This window comes from Balaenoptera physalus (genome assembly GCF_965194825.1).
Source record: "Balaenoptera physalus genome assembly, chromosome: 1".
Classification (NCBI taxonomy): domain Eukaryota; kingdom Metazoa; phylum Chordata; class Mammalia; order Artiodactyla; family Balaenopteridae; genus Balaenoptera; species Balaenoptera physalus.
The window spans coordinates 25,263,715-25,274,773 of NC_138882.1; the positions used below are offsets into that span (position 1 = coordinate 25,263,715).

Below are 11,059 nucleotides of genomic sequence, written 5' to 3' on the forward strand. Positions count from 1 at the left end.
AATGAACATAGGGGTGGATATATCTTTTCGAAGTAATGTTTTCATTTTCTTTGGATAAATACCTAGGAGTGGAATTGCTGGACCATAGTTTTAATTTTTTGAGGAAACTTAAAATCCCCTGCACACCAAAACCTGAAGCAGAGGCCACCCCTTCTGGAACTGAGATCAGGCTCAGGAAGGCGCTTACTCATCCTTCACAAACGAGCATGTGAAAAGCAGCTGAGAGTGACAATCTCAAAGGAGAACCATGAAGGGAATTAATTCATCAAAGATTACTCAGCCACAGCCCAGCCGATGCACTGACATGGAAACTTATAAGTGGGCTAAAGAGGGCTGCTGCATCAGGTCAGACAGACTCTAGGTCTACACTTAATTCTGCCCCTCGTTATCCAAGGATATTTGGGAAACAGCTTTGTCTCTGTTGACTTCCATTTCCCCATATATAAAAGAGCAATAATAATGTTCCACCCCTCACAGAGTTGTTCTAATAGTTCAAGTTAAGACAAATAAAATGTAAAGCACATACAAATGGGATCCAAGAACTGTCCATTCCCTATTCCTCTTTTTCTTGCCTTAAAAAAGTTGACATGTCAGGAATCCGAGAAATGTATAGGTCCTGCTCTAGAGATGTTCACAGGAAGTGAGGGAGACAAGTGACTTGTCTGCAGTAGATGCTGTGCAAAGGAATGCTAGCAGAGAGAGCTGCACGTAGCTTAGTACAGCCAGTGGAGCAATGGTGCAAGGGGAATAGGGCTGGAACAGTGTTGTGCATTAAGCAAGCTTTGGTTTAGTTTCATGTGAGGGAGTCACAAAATAATAACGGCCTGTTGAACAAGATAAAATTGGTTTTCCCTCCCTGAGACAGAGTAAGGAGGTAAGCAATTCTAAGCTAGTGGCTCCACAATCATCAAAGACAGAGCTGATTCTCCATCCTCATGGTCGTCATGGTCCAAGATGGCTGCTTGAGCTCTGGTTATCACCTCCACGTTCCAGATAGCAAGAAGAATAAGAGTAAGGATGTACCTCTTCTCCTTCCATCCCATTAGCCAGAACTTACTCACACGGCTTCACCTAGAGTGACCCGTGGGATTTCTGAGTGGAGCGGTCCATGAGTAGTGGTCCACATGTCTGGGGCTCTGGGGAGAGGACTAAGTTGGAGATTCATCAACATAGAGGTGGCAGCTTGGGTCATGGGTGGATTCCCCAAGAAGAGTGTGCACAGTGAGAACAGAACTCCAGTGACGCCTGGAAGCAACAATGGGCAGAGGAGGTGAAGTCTGCCATGGAGAGAAATAAGGCGAGCACGGCATCAAGGAGAAAATTTTTCAGTCAATAGTGTTCAGTGGTAAAAGTGAGGCTACTTAGGAGTGATGTCATGGAAAATGGCAGACCAGGAGCTCCAAGAATCAGTACCTCCACTTAAGCAACCATTAAGCTGATAAAATCTGACAGAATCAGCTTTTCTGGAACTCTGGAATCTAATAATAAATAACTTAGAGCAACCAGGGAAGTGACTCATGAAGAAAGAGGCTGCTATTTCAGTAAGAAATTGTTGCAGCATTTTTGCTTACCCACCCACCATCTCCCATTCCCCAGCCCAGCAGCAGCCAGGGGGACAACAGCCTGAATCTGTTGTGGCTTGCTGGTGCCAGGGTGGGCAACACAGACCTTGTTCTCAAAAATGTGGCTGTACATGTTGGCCCAGCTGGCAGTTCCGTGAGGGTGCAGAGGCTGACATTTGCTTCACCCCCCTCAGACTAGAGCAGCTTCCCAGGTGGCGTCTTTTGAAAGGATTTAAAGACATACAGTACCCATAGTTGTCTGGGGCAAGGGGCGGCAGATGGGGTTAAGCAGCAGACAAACCAAAAAGCCTGGAAAGGGGAAGGCTGAGGAGGAAGATACTGGAAGAATAAGGGCTTTGAAGGGCTACTTCTTATATCAGGGAATCCAGACTACAACACACATGTCCCGGGCCAGACACATGCTCAGAAAAGACCTGAGAGGACCCTAGGCTTGCACTTTTGGCTGATCTTCCAAGCAAGCAGGAAATAAAGACTAAGGCAGAGTTGCAGGTGGCCTGGTTAAGTGCAGCAGGCGTACTCAGCTCAGGGCCAATCTACAAAGACCAGGAGAGGTTTCTTCTAATTTGGGGCAGTGGGGGGGGAACTCCAGGTATTTAAGGAAACCTGTGTCAAGTCAGTGGCTGACCAATGAGATAATGGAACAGAGACCTCAGTGACCACACATGATTGGAATACATTCTGCACGTGGAAGCAACCTAAATGTCCATCCACAGAGGAATGGATAAAGAAGATGTGGTACATATATACAATAGAATATTACTCAGCCATAAAAAAGAATGAAATAATGCCATTTGCAGCAACATGGATGGACCTAGAGATTATCATACTAAGTGAAGTCAGTCAGACAGAGAAAGACAAATATCACATGATATCACTTATATGTGGAATTTTAAAAGATGATACAAATGAGCTTATTTACAAAACAGAAACAGACTCACAGACTTTGAAAACAAACCTATGGTTACCAAAGGGGAAAGGGGATAAATTAGGAGTTTGAGATGAACAGATACACACTACTATATATAAAATGGATAATCAACAAGGACCTACTGTATAGCACAGGGAACTATACTCAATATTCTTTAATAACCTATATGGGAAAAGAATCTGAAAAAGAGTGGATATATGTATATGTATAGCTGAATCACTTTGCTGTACACCTGAAACTAACACAACATTGTAAATCAACTATACCCCAACATAAAATAAAAATTAAATTAAAAAAAGGAATACAGTCTGCAAAAATAGTTTGGAAATGTCACTAAACAAATGGATGATTGTAACCCTTAACAAGCAATAACGGCAAACCTTGCCAAGGGGTACAGTATCTGATTTCCAGAGCTGCCACAATATTCAAATTGTCTAGTTGTCAACAAAAAATTACAAGGCATACAAAGAAAAAGTATGACTCATTCACAGGAAAAAGAATTTGGCCGAAACCATCTCCAAGGAAGCCCAGAAATTGGACTTGTTAAGACAAAGACTTAAATGAACTGTCTTAAATATGCTCAAATAGCTCAAGGAAACTGTGGACATAGAACTAAAGGAAACCAGAGAACAATCAATGTATAAACGAATAGAAGATATCAACAAAGAGACAGAAATTATAAAAAGGAACCAAACAGAAATAATTCTGGAGCTGAAACGTACAATAACTAAAATGAAAAATTTGAAAAGCTCAATAAAATTGACAAACCTTTAGCTAGACTGATAAAAAAGAGAAAAGGTATAATTAAATAATTAAAATCAGAATGACAGTGGGGACATCATTATGACCCTTGCAGAAAAAAAAGAATTATAAGGGCATACTATGAACAATTATACACCAACAAATTAGATAATCTACAGAAAATGGACAAATTCCTAGAAACACACAAATTACCAAAACTGACTCAAGAATAAATAGGAAATCTGAACAAACCTATAAAAAGTAAAGAGATTGAAGTAAGAGATCGAATCAGTGATCAAAAATCTCTCCAAAGGCAGGATCAGATGGCTTCTCTGGGTGAATTCTACAAAACCTTTAAAGAAGAATTAACACCTAATCCTTCTCAAACTCTACCAGGAAATAGAAGAGAGAATACTTCCTAAACTCATTTTACGAGTCTTTATGCTCCACATTAGGGGCTGAAATTCAACCTCTCAATAAAGTACAATACTGAAAGTTCCCAAAACAACGACAAACCTGGCTGGGCAGTCCTTTCTTGGGGATTCTGCAGAGATGACTCATACATCAGTTGAGTTTGTGACCCTCAAGGATCTTTACATTTTAAAGAACCTATTATTTAATCATTGTTTCTGTTACTTGTAATTCATTTCTCTAATTTATCGAAGGTCATTATTTGGATCATTATTTTGTCTGTCAAAATGCTGACCTGCCCCATTTCCATCATGGGTTAATTTTCATTTAAATAGCTCTTTTTAAAATTTGTTTTTTCACGTTTATCTATAGCCCAATGATTTTTGACAAGGGGGCCAAGACCATTCCCTGGGGGAAAGAACAGTCTCTGCAACAAATGGTGCTGGGACAACTGGATAACCACATGCCAGAGAATGAAGCTGGACCCGGACCTCACACCATATACAATAGTTAACTCAAAATGTATCAACAATCTAAATGTAAGTGTTAAAACCATAACACTCTTAGACGAAAACACAGAGGTAAATCTTCATGACTTTGGATTTGACAATAGATTCTTGACTATGACACCAAATGCACAAGCAATAAAAGAAAAAATTGATAAACTGGACTTCATCAAAATTAAAGCCATGTATGCGTTAAAGGACATTATCAGAAAGTGAAAAGACAACCTACAAAATGGGAGAAAATATTTGCAAATCATATATCTGATGGGGTCTGATATCCAGAATATATAAAGAACCACTTACAACAACAAAAAGATAACCCAATTAGAAATGGGCAAAGGACTTGAATAGACATTTGTCTGAAGATATACAAATGGTCAACAAGCACAGGAAAGACAATCAACATCACTAGTTAACAGGGAGATCCAAACCAAAACCTTCATACCCATTAGGAAGGCAATAAATAATAATTTTAAAATTTAATGGAAAATAACAAGTGATGGAGAATGTGGAGAAATTGGAACCCTCTGTTCATTGTTGGTAGGAGTGTAAAATGGTTCAGGCTCTGTGAAAAACCATTTGATGGTTCCTCAAAAAGTTAAAAATAGAATTTCCATATGATCTAGCAATTCAACTCCTAGGTATGTACCCCAAAGAAATGAAAACAAGTACTCAGACAAATATATGTACACACATGTCTACAGCAGCACTACTGACAATAGCCAAAAGGTGGAAACAGCACACAGGCCCATCAGTGGATGAACAGATAAACAAATTGTGGTTTATACATGCAATGGAATATTATTCAGCCATAAAAAGGAATGAAGTGGTGCTCTCACTCCCTCTTGCGAGAACACCAGAATCACAACTGGCTGCTGGACAATCATCGACAGGAAGACACTGGACTTCACCAAGGAGGATACCCCACGTCCAAGGACAGAGGAGAAGCCACAGTGAGACAGTAGGAGGGGCGCAATCAGAGTAAAATCAAATCCCATAACTGCTGGGTGGGTGACTCACAGACTGGCGAACACTTATACCACAGAAGTCCACCCACTGGAGTGAAGGTTCTGAGCCCCACGTCAGGCTTCCCAACCTGGGGGTCCGGCAACGGGAGGAGGAATTCCTAGAGAATCAGACTTTGAAGCCTAGTGGGAATTGATTGCAGGACTTCGACAGGACTGGGGGAAACAGAGACCCCACTCTTGGAGGGCGCACATGGAATAGCGTGCGCATCAGGACCCGGGGGAAGGAGCAGTGACCCTGGGGGAGACTGAACCAGACCTACCTGCTAGTGTTGGAGGGTCTCCTGCAGAGGCGGGGGCTGGCTCTGTTTCACCGTGGGGACAAGGACACTGGCAGCCGAGGTTCTGGGAAGTACTCCTTGGCGTGAGCATACCCAGAGTCTGCCATTAGCCCCACCAAAGAGCCCAGGTAGGCTCCAGTGTTGGGTTGCCTCAGGCAAAACAACTAACAGGGAGGGAACCCAGCCCCACGCATCAACAGTCAAGTGGATTAAAGTTTTACGGACCTCTGACCACCACAGCAACAGTCAGCTCTACCCACCACCAGTCCCTCCCATCAAGCCTCTTAGATAGCCTCAAACACCAGAGGGCAGACAGCAGAAGCAAGAAAAACTACAATCCTGCAGCCTGTGGAACAAAAACCACATTTACAGAAAGATAGACAAGATGAAAAGGCAGAGGGCTATATACCAGATGAAGGAACAAGAAAAAACCCCAGAAAAACAACGAAATGAAGTGGAGATAGGCAACCTTCCAGAAAAAGAATTCAGAATAATGATAGTGAAGATGATCCAGGACCTCGGAATAAGAATGGAGGCAAAGATCGAGAAGATGCAAGAAATGATTAACAAAGACCTAGAAGAATTAAAGAACAAACAAACAGAGATGACCAATACAATAACTGAAATGAAAACTACACTAGAAGGAATCAATAGCAGAATAACTGAGGCAGAAGAACGGATAAGTGACCTGGAAGACAGAATGGTGGAATTCACTGCTGTGGAACAGACTAAAGAAAAAAGAATGAAAAGAAATGAAGACAGCCTAAGAGACCTCTGGAACAACATTAAACACAACAACATTCACATTATAGGGGTCCCAGAAGGAGAAGAGAGAGAGAAAGGACCAGAGAAAATATTTCAAGAGATTATAGTCAAAGACTTCCCTAACATGGGAAAGGAAATAGCCACCCAAGTCCAGGAAGCGCAGAGAGTCCCATACAGGATAAGCCCAAGGAGAAACACACCGAGACACATAGTAATCAAAGTGGCAAAAATTAAAGACAAAGAAAAATTATTGAAAGCAGCAAGGGAAAAATGACAAATAACATACAAGGGAACTCCCATAAGGTTAACAGCTGATTTCTCAGCAGAAACTCTACAAGCCAGAAGGGAGTGGCATGATATACTTAAAGTGATGAAAGGGAAGAACCTACAACCAAGATTACTCTACCCGGCAAGGATCTCATTTAGATTTGATGGAGAAATCAAAAGCTTTACAGACAAGCAAAAGCTAAGAGAATTCAGCACCACCAAACCAGCTCTACAGCAAATGCTAAAGGAACTTCTCTAAGTGGGAAACACAACAGAAGAAAAGGACCTACAAAAACAAACCCAAAACAATTAAGAAAATGGCCATAGGAACAAACATATCGATAATTACCTTAAACGTGAATGGATTAAATGCTCCAACCAAAAGACACAGGCTTGCTGAATGGATACAAAGACAAGACCCATCTATATGCTGTCTACAAGAGACCCACTTCAGACCTAGGGACACATACAGACTGAAAGTGAGGGGATGGAAAAAGATATTCCATGCAAATGGAAATCAAAAGAAAGCTGGAGTAGCTATACTCATATCAGGTAAAATAGACTTTAAAATAAAGAATGTTACAAGAGACAAGGAAGGACACTACATAATGATCAAGGGATCAATCCAAGAAGAAGATATAACAATTATAAATATATATGCACCCAACATAGGAGCACCTCAATACATGAGGCAACTGCTAACAGCTATAAAAGAGGAAATTGACAGTAACACAAAAATAGTGGGGGACTTTAACACGTCACTTACACCAATGGACAGATCATCCAAAATGAAAATAAATAAGGAAACAGAAGCTTTAAATGACACAATAGACCAGATAGATTTAATTGATATTTATAGGACATTCCATCCAAAAACAGCAGATTACACGTTCTTCTCAAGTGCGCACGGAACATTCTCCAGGATAGATCACATCTTGGGTCACAAATCAAGCCTCAGTAAATTTAAGAAAATTGAAATCATATCAAGCATCTTTTCTGACCACAACGCTATGAGATTAGAAATGAATTACAGGGAAAAAAACGTAAAGAACACAAACACATGGAGGCTAAACAATACGTTACTAAATAACCAAGAGATCACTGAAGAAATCAAAGGGGAAATCAAAAAATACCTAGAGACAAATGACAATGAAAACACGACGACCTAAAACCTATGGGATGCAGCAAAAGCAGTTCTAAGAGGGAAGTTTATAGCTATACAAGCCTACCTAAAGAAGCAAGAAAAATCTCAAGTAAACAATCTAACCTTACACCTAAAGAAACTAGAGAAAGAAGAACAAACAAAACCCAAAGTTAGCAGAAGGAAAGAAATCATAAAGATCAGAGCGGAAATAAATGAAACAGAAACAAAGAAAACAATAGCAAAGATCAATAAAACTAAAAGCTGGTTTTTGAGAAGATAAACAAAATTGATAAGCCATTAGCCAGACTCATCAAGAAAAAGAGGGAGAGGACTCAAATCAATAAAATCAGAAATGAAAAAGGAGAAGTTACAACAGACACCACAGAAATACAAAGCATCCTAAGAGACTACTACAAGCAACTCTATGCCAATAAAATGGACAACCTGGAAGAAATGGACAAATTCTTAGAAAGGTATAACCTTCCAAGACTGAACCAGGAAGAAACAGAAAATATGAACAGACCAATCACAAGTAAGGAAATTGAAACTGTGATTAAAAATCTTCCAACAAACAAAAGTCCAGGACCAGATGGCTTCACAGGTGAATTCTATCAAACATTTAGAGAAGAGCTAACACCCATCCTTCTCAAACTCTTCCAAAAAATTGAAGAGGAAGGAACACTCCCAAACTCATTCTATGAGGCCACCATCACCCTGATACCAAAAACAGACAAAGACACTACAAAAAAAGAAAATTACAGACCAATATCACTGATGAATATAGATGCAAAAATCCTCAACAAAATACTGGCAAACAGAATCCAACAACACATTAAAAGTATCATACACCACGATCAAGTGGGATTTATCCCAGGGATGCAAGGATTCTTCAATATACGCAAATCAATCAATGTGATACACCATATTAACAAATTGAAGAATAAAAACCATATGATCATCTCAATAGATGCAGAAAAAGCTTTTGACAAAATTCAACACCCATTTATGATAAAAAGTCTCCAGAAAGTGGGCACAGAGGGAACCTACCTCAACATAATAAAGGCCATATATGACAAACCCACAGCAAACATCATTCTCAATGGTGAAAAACTGAAAGCATTTCCTCTAAGATCAGGAACGAGACAAGGATGTCCACTCTCACCACTATTATTCAACATAGTTCTGGAAGTCCTAGCCACGGCAATCAGAGAAGAAAAAGAAATAAAAGAAATACAAATTGGAAAAGAAGAAGTAAAACTGTCACTGTTTGCAGATGACATGATACTATACATAGGGAATCCTGAAACTGTCACCAGAAAACTGCTAGAGCTAATTAATGAATTTGGAAATGTTGCAGGATACAAAATTAATGCACAGAAATCTCTTGCATTCCTATACACTAATGATGAAAAATCTGAAAGAGAAATTACGGGAACACTCCCATTTACCATTGCAACAAAGAGAATAAAATACCTGGGAATAAACCTACCTAGGGAGACAAAAGACCCGTATGCATAAAACTATAAGACACTGATGAAAGAAATTAAAGATGATACCAACAGATGGAGAGGTATACCATGTTCTTGGATTGGAAGAATCAATATTGTGAAAATGACTATACTACCCAAAGCAATCTACAGATTCAATGCAATCCCTATCAAATTACCAACGGCATTTTTTACGGAACTAGAACAAATCATCTTAAAATTTGTATGGAGACACAAAAGACCCCGAATAGCCAAAGCAGTCTTGAGGGAAAAAAACGGAGCTGGAGGAATCAGACTCCCTGACTTCAGACTATACTACAAAGCTACAGTAATCAAGACAATATGATACTGGCACAAAAACAGAAACATAGATCAATGGAACAAGATAGAAAGCCCAGAGATAAACCCACGCACCTATGGCCAACTAATCTATGACAAAGGAGGCAAAGATATACAATGGAGAAAAGACAGTCTCTTCAATAAGTGGTGCTGGGAAAACTGGACAGCTACATGTAAAAGAATGAAATTAGAATACTCCTTAACACCATAGACAAAAATAAACTCAAAATGGATTAGAGACCTAAATGTAAGACTGGACACTATAAAACTCTTAGAGGAAAACATAGGAAGAACACTCTTTGACATAAATCACAGCAAGATCTTTTTTGATCCACCTCCTAGAGTAATGGAAATAAAAACAAAAATAAACAAATGGGACCTAATGAAACTTCAAAGCTTTTGCACAGCAAAGGAAACCATAAACAAGACGAAAAGACAACCCTCAGAATGGGAGAAAATATTTGCAAATGAATCAACGGACAAAGGATTAGTCTCCAAAATATATAAACAGCTCATTCAGCTCAATATTAAAGAAACAAACACCCCAATCCAAACATGGGCAGAAGACCTAAATAGACATTTCTCCAAAGAAGACATGCAGACGGCCACGAAGCATATGAAAAGATGCTCAACATCATTAATTATTAGAGAAATGCAAATCAAAACTACAATGAGGTATCACCTCACACCAGTTAGCATGGGCATCATCAGAAAATCTACAAACAACAAATGCTGGAGAGGGTGTGGAGAAAAAGGAACCCTCTTGCACTGTTGGTGGGAATGTAAATTGATACAGCCACTATGGAGAACAGTATGGAGGTTCCTTAAAAAACTAAAAATAGAATTACCATATGACCCAGCAATCCCACTACTGGGCATATACCCAGAGAAAACCGTAATTCAAAAAGACACATGCACCCCAATGTTCATTGCAGCACTATTTACAATAGCCAGGTCATGGAAGCAACCTAAATGCCCATCAACAGACGAATGGATAAAGAAGATGTGGTACATAATACTACGGAATATTACTCAGCCATAAAAAGGAACGAAATTGAGTCATTTGTTGAGACGTGGATGGATCTAGAGACTGTCATACAGAGTGAAGTAAGTCAGAAAGAGAAAAACAAATATCGTATATTAATGCATGTATGTGGAACCTAGAAAAATGGTACAGATGAACCGGGTTGCAGGGCAGAAGTTGAGACACAGATGTAGAGAACAAACGTATGGACACCAAGGAGGGAAAACTGTGGTGGGGTGGGGATGGTGGTGTGCTGAATTGGGCGATTGGGGTTGACATGTATAAAGTGATGTGTATAAAACTGATGACTGATTAAAAAAAATTTAAAAATTAAAAAATAAATAAAAAAAGGAATGAAGTGCTGATACATGCCACAATGTGGATGAACCTTGAAAACATTTATGCTAAGTGAAAGAAGCCAGATACAAAAGGTCACATATTGTTATGATTCCATTTATATGAAATATCTAAAAGAGGTAAGTAGGTCGCCAGGGACTGAGGAGAGAAAGAGATGTGAAGAAACTGTTTAAATGGGTAGGAGATTTTATTTTGGAGTGA

The 11,059-nt window shown here is 39.5% G+C and overlaps 1 protein-coding gene across 1 annotated transcript in view; it reads right to left on the reverse strand.

Annotated features, from left to right (window-relative positions):
- Positions 1-11,059, reverse strand: part of LOC309648291 (uncharacterized protein) — a gene marked incomplete at its 5' end in the record, with an annotated part of 55,494 nt that overhangs the window by 39,354 nt on the left and 5,081 nt on the right. The gene's annotated exons all lie outside the window — the stretch shown is intronic.